This window comes from Arabidopsis lyrata, assembly GCF_000004255.2.
Source record: "Arabidopsis lyrata subsp. lyrata unplaced genomic scaffold ARALYscaffold_26, whole genome shotgun sequence".
In the NCBI taxonomy this organism is placed as follows: Eukaryota; Viridiplantae; Streptophyta; class Magnoliopsida; order Brassicales; family Brassicaceae; genus Arabidopsis; species Arabidopsis lyrata.
In genome coordinates, this window is record NW_003302531.1 from 139,660 (window position 1) to 150,261 (window position 10,602).

Sequence of the window (10,602 nt, forward strand, 5' to 3'; positions counted from 1 at the left end):
TCTGCCCCATAGTGAGATGATGTGGGCTGGACCCGCGGTTTTTGACCTATTTCGACTGCTCTAATTCCCATGAATCGTCTAATTTTAGAATTTTAAAACACAAAATTCTATTTTGTAAATCATAATTATTACGATGGGTATATTTCTATTTTGTAAATCATAATTATTACGATGGGTATATTTATAAACAATTTTACATTTTCTCTACAATTCGTTATTATGAATATTTATAAGTATACTACACGATTCGTTCTACTAAAAAACACACACAATATTAAACGCAACATATGTAAACCAATATTCTCCCGCGGTGGACCGCGGGTCCGATCCTAGTTAATTATTTTATTTTTATGGATCAACTCATTTAACCATTAAACCATCATATAACTGGATTAATGGATTGACTCAATCCATTTAACAAATGAGTTAGATCTACTCATAAACCATTTAAGCCTAAACTCATTGGATTATGGATCGGTTTAAATCGGTTTATTCATTTTGATACCCCTAGTTATACTCAAGGATTTGTAGAGGTTGATAACTTCGGTGGGAGGTGGGAGGTTGAAGTTTTCTAAAACAGAAGCTAAGAATCTGCAGAAAATCATATATATAAAAGTAGAGTTTAATTCTCTCTTTATTGGTCCACTTGGTATCTTTTTTTTAATGAAGCTTTTTGTTTTTCAAGAAACACTTAAACCTCAAATTTTAAATAAAAGAAACAATATAACGATCTTTATATAATTATCTAGTAGCTCAGAAAAAAGCTATATATAATGATATATATATTAAAAATGAATTACAAAAATTTATTTAAAATAATAAAGATGTAATAAAAATTATTTGATATATGTACTACAATAATTTATTTATTAAATATTTCATAATTAAAAAAAATACATGGATATGTTAGAAAATAAGTAAACATTTAAAGTAGAAATTAGAGATGGATCTTCTTAACATTATTTTCCTTGTTGTACGATGATTAGAATTGAAATTCTTAATTCTCCATCACCAATAAACCTGAAAGTTTTGTTATAATCATCAAAACTTTTTTATTTTGCTTCTGAAAATTAAAGAAGAAATATTATATGACATACTTTGTAAAATAAATTTAGAATCAAATTTTTACAATGATGGTTTCTTTGATATTAACCCATATAGCAATATAAAAAATAGATACTATGACTACTTATAAGATAATAATCTATAATAGATAATAGATATTAATCTTTAAAAAATCAAAAAATAATGTAAGATATATATCGTATAGTCTCTAAAATTAAAATGTAGAACTATGCTTTTACAATGAAACTATGCTTTTACAATGATATTAAAGTTGATTTTCTTAGACCCATACAACAATAATAACCAACCAACCAAAAAGAAAACTTAAAACAAAAAATCAAGATTTGAGATATAGTAGAAGAGGATGAGAGAATGAGAGAATGAGTGAATGAGAGATGAAAATGATTATTTATAGGGTAATAATTTCTTGGATTTTTTTTGGCGGGAAAAGTCGGACGGAATTGTTTTTGGCGGGAAAATTTTGACGATATTTTATTTTTCCGGGAGCGAAAAAGATTTTGGCGGAAATTTTTGACGGAAATTTTTTTGGCGGGAAAATTTTGACGGGATTTTTTTTTGGCTGGAAAATATTAACGATGAATTTGTGATTTTTGGTATTTATTTATAATTTCTTATTAATTTAAAATATCAAAAATAAGGTGCGATTTTTGTCCAATAAACTTTTGAGTGCTATTCTTGTCCCAAGAACTTGATTTGAGGCTATAAGAGACAATTTCTCTTATATAGTAATAAAATTTTTTGTCTTCTTCTCTAGAAGACACTCTATATATACACATAATATGTAAACCCTAACAAGTTCAACAAAATCTAATAGCCGCGCTTACAGAAAACAGATCTGAATAGAAAAATGCTTACGCTCTTGAAAGTTCGTATCTTTGCTACTAAAAAACCCCACTCTCCTCTTTCTCAAACGTCCCCTTCATTTGTCTTTTACAAACCAAAAAGTTCATTTCTTTGCAACATTGTGTTTGAGAAAAAGAAAGATTATTGTGTTGTGTAAGAGCTCAGCAGCTGGTAGAGAAGATGAAAGAATGAAGCAGGGAAAGTGTTTAAGAAGATCAAGAGGGTGACAACTTTCATGAAGAAGGATAGGGTTCTTAAGTTTGTTCGCATATAGAGGGAAATCAAAGGTTTGACAGCCATTGATGAAACAAAGATTTTGTTTTGGAAGAACTTTGATAAGAGATTAGGCATATTCATTAACTTTCTGGTCTCTTTGATTTGTGACTGATTTGGTAAAATTCGTGTGTGAGGGAAGATATGAAGATCAGTGACTTTATTTGGAGCTTTTGATATATATTCCTTGCTATTTGTGTTTTTAGATGAGTATTTTATTGCTATTAGTGAAGTAATTAAAATATTAATATCATCATTAGTAGGTTGTAGTGAATTGGTAATTTATGATATTTCTTTTAATTAAATAAATATAATTCAGCTTATCTCTCTCTATATATATTTATATCTCTACATAAAAAAATTCAATCTTTTCGTTTGCAACAACTTGAGTTGTCACAAATTGGAGGAAGAAGTCACAAACTCTAAGGGAGCACCAATGTCACACTCTATTGGAACAAAACCCCTGTGATCTCTCCAAATGAACAAAACCATTGTTTATGTGCTCTTGATATCGTCATCCCTAGGAAAGGAATAAGCAAATATCTTAAGAAAAATGGTTTTCATCTTCAATTATCAAATCTTATATATTCATATTGGTTGGCTATTCATTTTGTTGAAAATTAATAATGTATTTTGGTTTTTATAAAGTAATTAATTTGTATCAATTAGTATTTGAGAATTTTGCCTTTAGTGACTATTATTAATTTGTTCTCTGAAATCTATACTCCCTCTGGTTTACAAAGAGTGTCGTTTTAAAGTTTTATTTTTGTTTCACAAAGAGTCTCGTTTTATATTTCCAATGCAAAATATTGAATAAAATTTCATTTTAACCCTATTTCTTTAATGTGTTAATAAGAGAGATAATTTTGTTTAGTGTATTAATGAAGAGTATAATAGAAATTTTAATGGTTTTCTTAATATGTGTGAAAAAGTGTAGAATGACACTCTTTGTGAAACAGTAGGAGTACTTGTAATGGCATTCTAGTGTAAATATATATACTTGGTAAGGTTAATTTTAAAAAGTATTTCTACAATATTATATAAGGGATACTGATTTGCAAGGGATAAAAATAACAAAATTTTATAAAGAACCATACAATAAAAATTGTTAACTATAACAGACTCACAACGATGGGAGAGAGAATAAATATAGAGAAGGAGAAAGAGATAGCAGAGAGAGTTACGGAGCCTATATACCCTGAGATGAAGTGAAAAATGTCGTTGAAGAGAGGACAATAATTTTAAATGCTTTGTGACTGGGTTTAAGACCAAAAACAAAAAAATAAAAAAATGTGACTTTTGGTCCGACTGATATTCCGATTTAGGTGTGACTCCGATTTGAACCAGGGAACGATGTCGTTTCGGTGCAATGTGATTAATCAAATTTATGAATGGTAATGCGATTCGGCTGCGATCCATTATCCTATTTTTTTCGAATAACAAAACGATTCAGATGTGATTAGATGACAAAATTACTATTGGTTATATTATTAATGTTATCAATCATTTACTTATTTATTTTATGTATTTTTCTGCCAAAAACGAGAATCCGTGTTCTCCCGCTTAAAACTCAATTTGTTGTTTTTTCGTATTCCATGTTTTGTGTTTTCTACCAAGGCATGATTCTGCCAAAAAATGTGATTCCGGTTTCCCGCCAAGAACGTCATTTCACGTTTTTCCGCCAAAAATAATGTTTTACGTTTTTCTGCTAAAAGCTTGTTTTCGCTTTTTTTACTAAAAGATGATTCTATATCTTCCCGTCATAAATGCGAGTTCCGGTTTTCCCACCAAAAACGTAATTCCATGTTTTCTCGCCAAAAATGTGTTTTTTCGTTTCCATGATTCCATGTTTTTCCGCTAAAACTTGGTTCCGCGTTTTTCCACCAAAATATGATTTCCGCTTTCCTACTAAAAAAACATGATCCCATGTTTTCCAGCCTAAAACGTTATTCCACATGTTATGCCAAAAAAAGTTGTTTCGCGTTTTCCGGCAAAAACGTAATTTTATAATTTCTCTCAAAAGTGTATTTCAGGTTTCCCCGCCAACTACGGATAATTTGAGGTAATCATAGTTGTAATTATTAAATAGTAAAATTTGTTAATTAGATATAATAAAAAATAATTGAGGATATATTGGTTTACATATCCATAAATCACACTTGCTGCACTTTATTCGTAGGTTTAAACTCCGTTTGTGCAACGATAAGAGTAAGAGTAAATACAAGAAATAAATCACTTGCTAACAACACTTGAGTCACATCACATTTTAATCGTTTTGGCATTCGATGGTAACATGCAATTAGGGTCATCACATCACACCCGAGTCGAGTTGCTAGACTTTTTACAACGATACTACAGTAATGAATATACAATGGTTGCAAATGCAAACGCACTGTATGTTTGAATCTTTTGTTATTTCATTGCACAATTTTAGTTATACTTTGTGTACTAAATGAATGTGAATGGTCCAAACAATACTACAATAATGAATATGTAAAATAAGAAATAATGAAAATATAACTTTTGTTTATGCGATTATACTTTGGTATACTTTGGCTGGGAGAAAAAAGTAACGTGTGACTTTGCTCGCCCTTATAATTGTGTTTTGGCAACCACAATTGTTTTGTGTCGAATCTAGCTGGTCATTTTTTTTCCCCGTATGTCTCTCCTGTCCTTTCCCAAATTGTTTTTAAACCATCGACACTATATGTCTAAAATCAGAAAGGGGTGATCACAGGAATCTCCAAATAATTATCGAGTACACAATGGTTTAATTCAGAGTGAACTATACAACTCCTGTTCGAGTCGAGGCATTACAACAACTTCGACCGGGTTAATCTTTTGGCAAGGCTAAACCAGGCCCTTCAGCCATATCCACTGGTTCATCAGACACTTTGCGTAACTCAAAGCCTTGAAGCAATCGAGCCAACACGAAGTGTACAACTCTTAGACCAAGATTGATCCCCGGACACGACCTTCTTCCCGAACCAAAAGGAATGTATTCAAAGTCGCTCTTTTCACATTGTAATTTCTCCTCCATGAACCTCTCAGGCTTAAAGGTTTTGGGGTCAAGCCAGATCTTGGGGTCCCTATGAAGTTTCCAAATGTTGACGAGCAAGCGTGTGCCTTTCTCAACACGGTATCCTCCCACAAAACAATCTTCACGTGCTTCGCGGATTCCTGATCATTCATTATTTTGTATAACCAAATAGGTTCATCATTTAAAAGATTAATAAGGTCATGCAATAAGAATTATAATGACAATAAAGAGTATTTGATTTGTGACCTGTAAGAGGAGCTGGCGGGTAAAGTCGGTGAGTTTCCTTAACAATAGCTTGTAGGTACTTAAGGTTTTGTACGTCGGATTCTTCAACCCATCTACGTTTCCCGACACAATTGTCAATCTCTTCTTGTGCTGCTTTTAAAGTAGCAGGATTGTTGAGTAGTAGCGATACTGCCCATGTCAAAGTGATGGATGTGCTGTCTGATCCCGTTAATGTGAGAGCCTACAACAAGAAATCGAACATTTATGTTAGTAGACTTTCATTTCAAACCATGAGTGAATTAAATCATATTTTTCCTATACTACATTAGAGCACATTCAACGGTGATTTCTAATTGAGGTTCGTAAGACTAAATAATAAAAAGTAATAGAAACATAAGAGAGAAGAAAAAGAAGGAAACATGTGACATGTGACATTATATAACTAGTCAATTTCTTTATTTATAATCAAAAATATAGAAATAATTGAATTATATTGAAATAATTAAATTAATATAGATAAGAAATTGAGAAGAGTTCTTTGCGTTAGAAATGCTCTTAGTTCATAATTAATTATTTGTGAGATTATCTAACATATATCCAAAATTAATGGGAGTATAGTGAAAATGTGCATACCAAAATCGTTGCCTTCACAATGACATCGCGTACATGTCCACTTATCACAATATCTTCTGGTAAGATGTCGAGCAGTAGATCCATGATTGTTCTTTCTTGATCTTTCTCATTTCTTGATCTCTTCTTGAGATGTTCTTGGAGCCACTTGGTGTTGACTGAGTCAAGCTCCTTAAATAATCTCTTCATTTGAGAAATTTTTGCAAAATCCAACCATCCTAGCCATGGAATAACGTCGCCTATCATAGGAATCACAGCCAAGAACTCGCAATGCTTCAGGGACTCCTTATAACGCCATTCCTCGCTATTCACTTCACCGAAACCAATTCTCTTCCCCACCATCTTCCTAAGGATTATATTGAAGGTCAAAAACTCGAATAACATGTCAATCTTCACTATAGAAGTTCCACCACTCCCTTTGTATAGGTGTTTGATAAATATTGGGCTAAGTTATACTATATGGGCTTTGTATATTAAACGAGTATAGTCGGTTAGGTTTAGCTCGACATTCTCTACATCCTCTTGTCTATATATACTTTGTACACACGTTTAAGATCAATGACAGAACATATTCACTAAATCTACATGGTATCAGAGCATCTTTCCTGAAGAACGAATGTGACCAAGCATCTCTATACTCTGGTTTGAGAATAGATGGACGGTGACAATCTTACGTAACTCACGCCAATAGTCTCCATAGGGAGCCAGTGTTAGACTTGCATTGTTGTAGCCTACGTACCGACCAAAGGCTATATTGGGTCTGGTTGCTAGAGCCAAGTCGTTGGTGGTGAAACATTCTTTCACCGTTTTTGGGTCGCTGGCCACAACCAGCCTATAAGACCCTAACTTGAGGGAGAAGATAGGACCATGTTTTTCGGATATGGCAGCTAGTTTCTTGCAAATGAGTTTTTTGCCGCGCAATAGATGGAGGTGGCCGAATAGAAGCAAAGCTCCTAATGGCTCAGGGATGGTGGAAGTATCAACTTCACCTTTACTCAATTTTTTTCCGAGGAAAATGTAACCGGCGATTACAAGGGCCAAAGAGAAGAGAGAAAATTGGAGAGTACTAAAGAGAAAAATCATGATATTTTTTTTGTTTGATGTATGAGATAATGAGAATGTAGCTTTCTTTTACGCGTATATATATAGAAGTATGGTATGAACTATGAGGTAATGTAGCTTTCGTTTACTATGTGTATGTATTATAAATATCATAAAAATGTTGCGTATCACAACCTCTCTTTGACGGGAAAATATATTAAACAAACAATTATATGTTAAAAATATTGAACTCAAATTTCATTACAAGTAATCAATATTAGTCATACTTAGAGCATCCACAATGGTGCATGTGGGAGTGTGGGTGTGAGTGGTAATATATTAATAAAATAATATCACCAACCATCAATGAGAAGCTTGTACAGCTCTAGTGGAGAAAACAACCACTTCAGTATTCTCACCTGTATCCACCAACCAAACTCTGCCACGTCGCTTCTACACCTGGGTGTAAACTTACACCTGTGTTTTGTGTCTTAGCCGAAATTTGCATTATTTCTCATTTGTTTATTACTAACACCCGAGGCTTGATTGCTCCACTGCGTTTGGTCTTAGGCATTAGTACTACTTCACGGTTAAAGAGAAAAAAAAAATCAAAAGGGTCGTGTATAGACTAAAATTTAGTGAATAGTGAGTTCGTTCGAGTTAGAGCATGTGCAATGAAAGGATCTCACAAGTGTTTTCAAGTATATATATATTTTAAAAAAAAAAAAAAAAAAACATGAGCATATGTTTCAGATGAAAGCACCTCTTGAGAGACTTATTTCACAAATATCAACATGTAATTGGTTTTAAATTTTTTCTATTACTTATAATTTAAATAAACAGTTAAACTAAATATAATTACAGATAAATTTTAGGGAGAATAACTAGAATGACCCTTATATGGGGATTAATAAGTAGAATGACTCGTATCTTTTAATAATAACTAGAGTGTTTTCGTTTTTTTTTAATCCCCAAAATACCCATGTAAAGCTTTGTACAGAAAATCATAATAACAAAAATGCCATTAAAAAAAAATGCCAGCTAGGCAAAAGTTGCCGTTATTTACAGAAAAACCTGTCATTATTTATAGTTTTGTCACTGATCTCTGCGAACTCAAATAAATCTGTAGAAAAAATCTGCCACAGATTTTATAAATCTGCCACCGATTTATAAATCTGCCACAAATTTAATTGTATAGTTATCGCTGACTTGTTTTCTTGCAGATTTGTTTTTGAACCACAGATTTGTTCTACAGATTTATTTCTACCACAGATTTAGTATACAGATTTTTTCATAGGTTGCTACCGATTTATAGGCTATTACAGATTTTTTGTCTACCACAAACTTGTCTTACAGATTTTCTTTGATGACATCGCAGATTTCCTAGGTTTCGCAGATTTATTTATACAGATTTGTTTTTCCTACAGACTTATTGTCAATCACGTTTCTGCAAACTTATTAATAGTACCTACCGACTTATATTAAGTCTGTACGTTGTTGCAGATTTGTTACTGCAAAAGATAATAACTAGACTGACTCTTAGTGATCACAGAGTTTTACCTCTTGACGGCAGATATATTATGAATCACAGATTTATTTTCCATCATCACAGATATATGTGTCATAGTTGTCGCAGACTTAATCTAGACTTAACTACCTTTTTAGTTGTCACAGACTTATATTCTACAGCTTGTTGTTACACTTTGACCGCAGATATAGTTTTACAGACTTATTTGAAGACACCACAAATTTGTTTTCTAGAATCTAAGATAGAGAAATCTGGACCGTCCGATTTAGGGTTTGACCAATCCTTAGCTTATCTTAGATTTATTTGGTCTAGATTTAAGTTATCGCAGATTTATTTGGTCTAGATTTAAGTTATCGCAGATTTATTTGGTCCCTATTTTCATCATTGTGGTGTAGATTTAAGTTATCTCAGATTTATTTGGTCTATAGATTTATGTTGTCACAGACTTATTTAGTCCCTATTTTCATCATGCCAAGGGATTTTGCACTTCCAATACTAGAGCATGTTGCGACTAAAGTGTGTTCGCCACCTATTCCGAAACAACAACCAGGTAAGCCTAAAAAGTCAAGATTTAAATCTGTCCTTGAGAAAGCCATGGAGAATAAGAGGCCTAGGAAACAACACACGTGTACCAGTTGTAATGAAACTGGGCATAATCGTAAAACATGCAAGAAGGCATAAACTTGATGAAGTAGTCTCTGTTGTAAACTTTTGTTGTATTTTTCAAACTTGTATGAGTGTTATTGTGGAACATGTAAGACGTCTGTATTGACATGTCAAACTTTTATGTGTTATTGTAGAACATGGGTGTTATGATGGAACTTGTATGTGTTGTTATGGAACTTATATCTCTAAGAATTCAAGTCTTACATGTTCTAATAAAAGTCTGTGGTTACAATAACACTCAGGAAAAATAACTGGTTCACACCAAAAAAGTCGGTGGTAACAGCTGCAACAACTGGTTCACACCAAAAAAGTCTGTGGAAACAATAACATTCCTAAATAAGAAAACTTGCAACATCTGACTCAAAACCAAATGCAACCACGACCATATCATAAAGACACTCATTCTGAGTGATCATTGAGATAAGGGATCTTGAACTCTGCACGACGAGGCAATGGATTAGTCAATGCTACGTCTCCCGTCAGTGGAACTTCCTCAAACATCTCAGCTCCTAATCTCTCCCGCAATGCCTGAATGTTCCCATCGATAAGTCCATCAAACTGCCATCCTACGGCTAGGCACTCTTTTTCTTCTCCAGAATCCTAGATGCATTTTTCAAAACAAATCTGTGATCAACGAATCAAAACTGTGGACATACTTAAAACAAGTCTGTGAACATATTAAAACAAATCTGTGGTTATGTCAAAACAAATCTGTGGTGATACAAACAAGTATGTGAACATATCAAAACAAATTTGTGGTCATATCTAAACAAATCTGTGGTGATACTAACAAATTTGTGTCTTAGAGAACACAAACCATCGAAATTCATAGTCACTGAAGTTAACTCCACCAGAATCTATGTCGATGACTAGACAGAACTCATTGAGAACCAATAAATCTGCAATCAAATCAATGCAACCAACAAACAAATCTGTAATGATAAATCTGCAATCAAAACAATACAACAAATAAACAAATCTGTGATGAGCAGCAATTAAATCTAGAAACACTTAAAAAAAGATATGCAATCAAAATACAACCAACAAAACAATGCAACCAAAAAAGATACTCGCAATATGATCCTGCAATAGACATTGATAGAATTGTTATTACTTAAAACATATCTGCGATGAGCAACAAATAAATCTACGAAAACGAACAAACAAGTCTGTGATGAGCAACAAATAAATCTGTGATAATTAACAAATAAGTCTGCCGTCAAGACTGGCATTTCATCGAACACCTTTCATGCAATATGTTTTTCCAACT

General features: G+C 32.8%; 1 pseudogene; it reads right to left on the bottom strand.

The window, feature by feature from the left end:
* Window positions 1-4,914: 4,914 nt before the first annotated feature.
* Window positions 4,915-7,180, bottom strand: LOC9299171 (annotated as a pseudogene).
* Window positions 7,181-10,602: the final 3,422 nt, after the last annotated feature.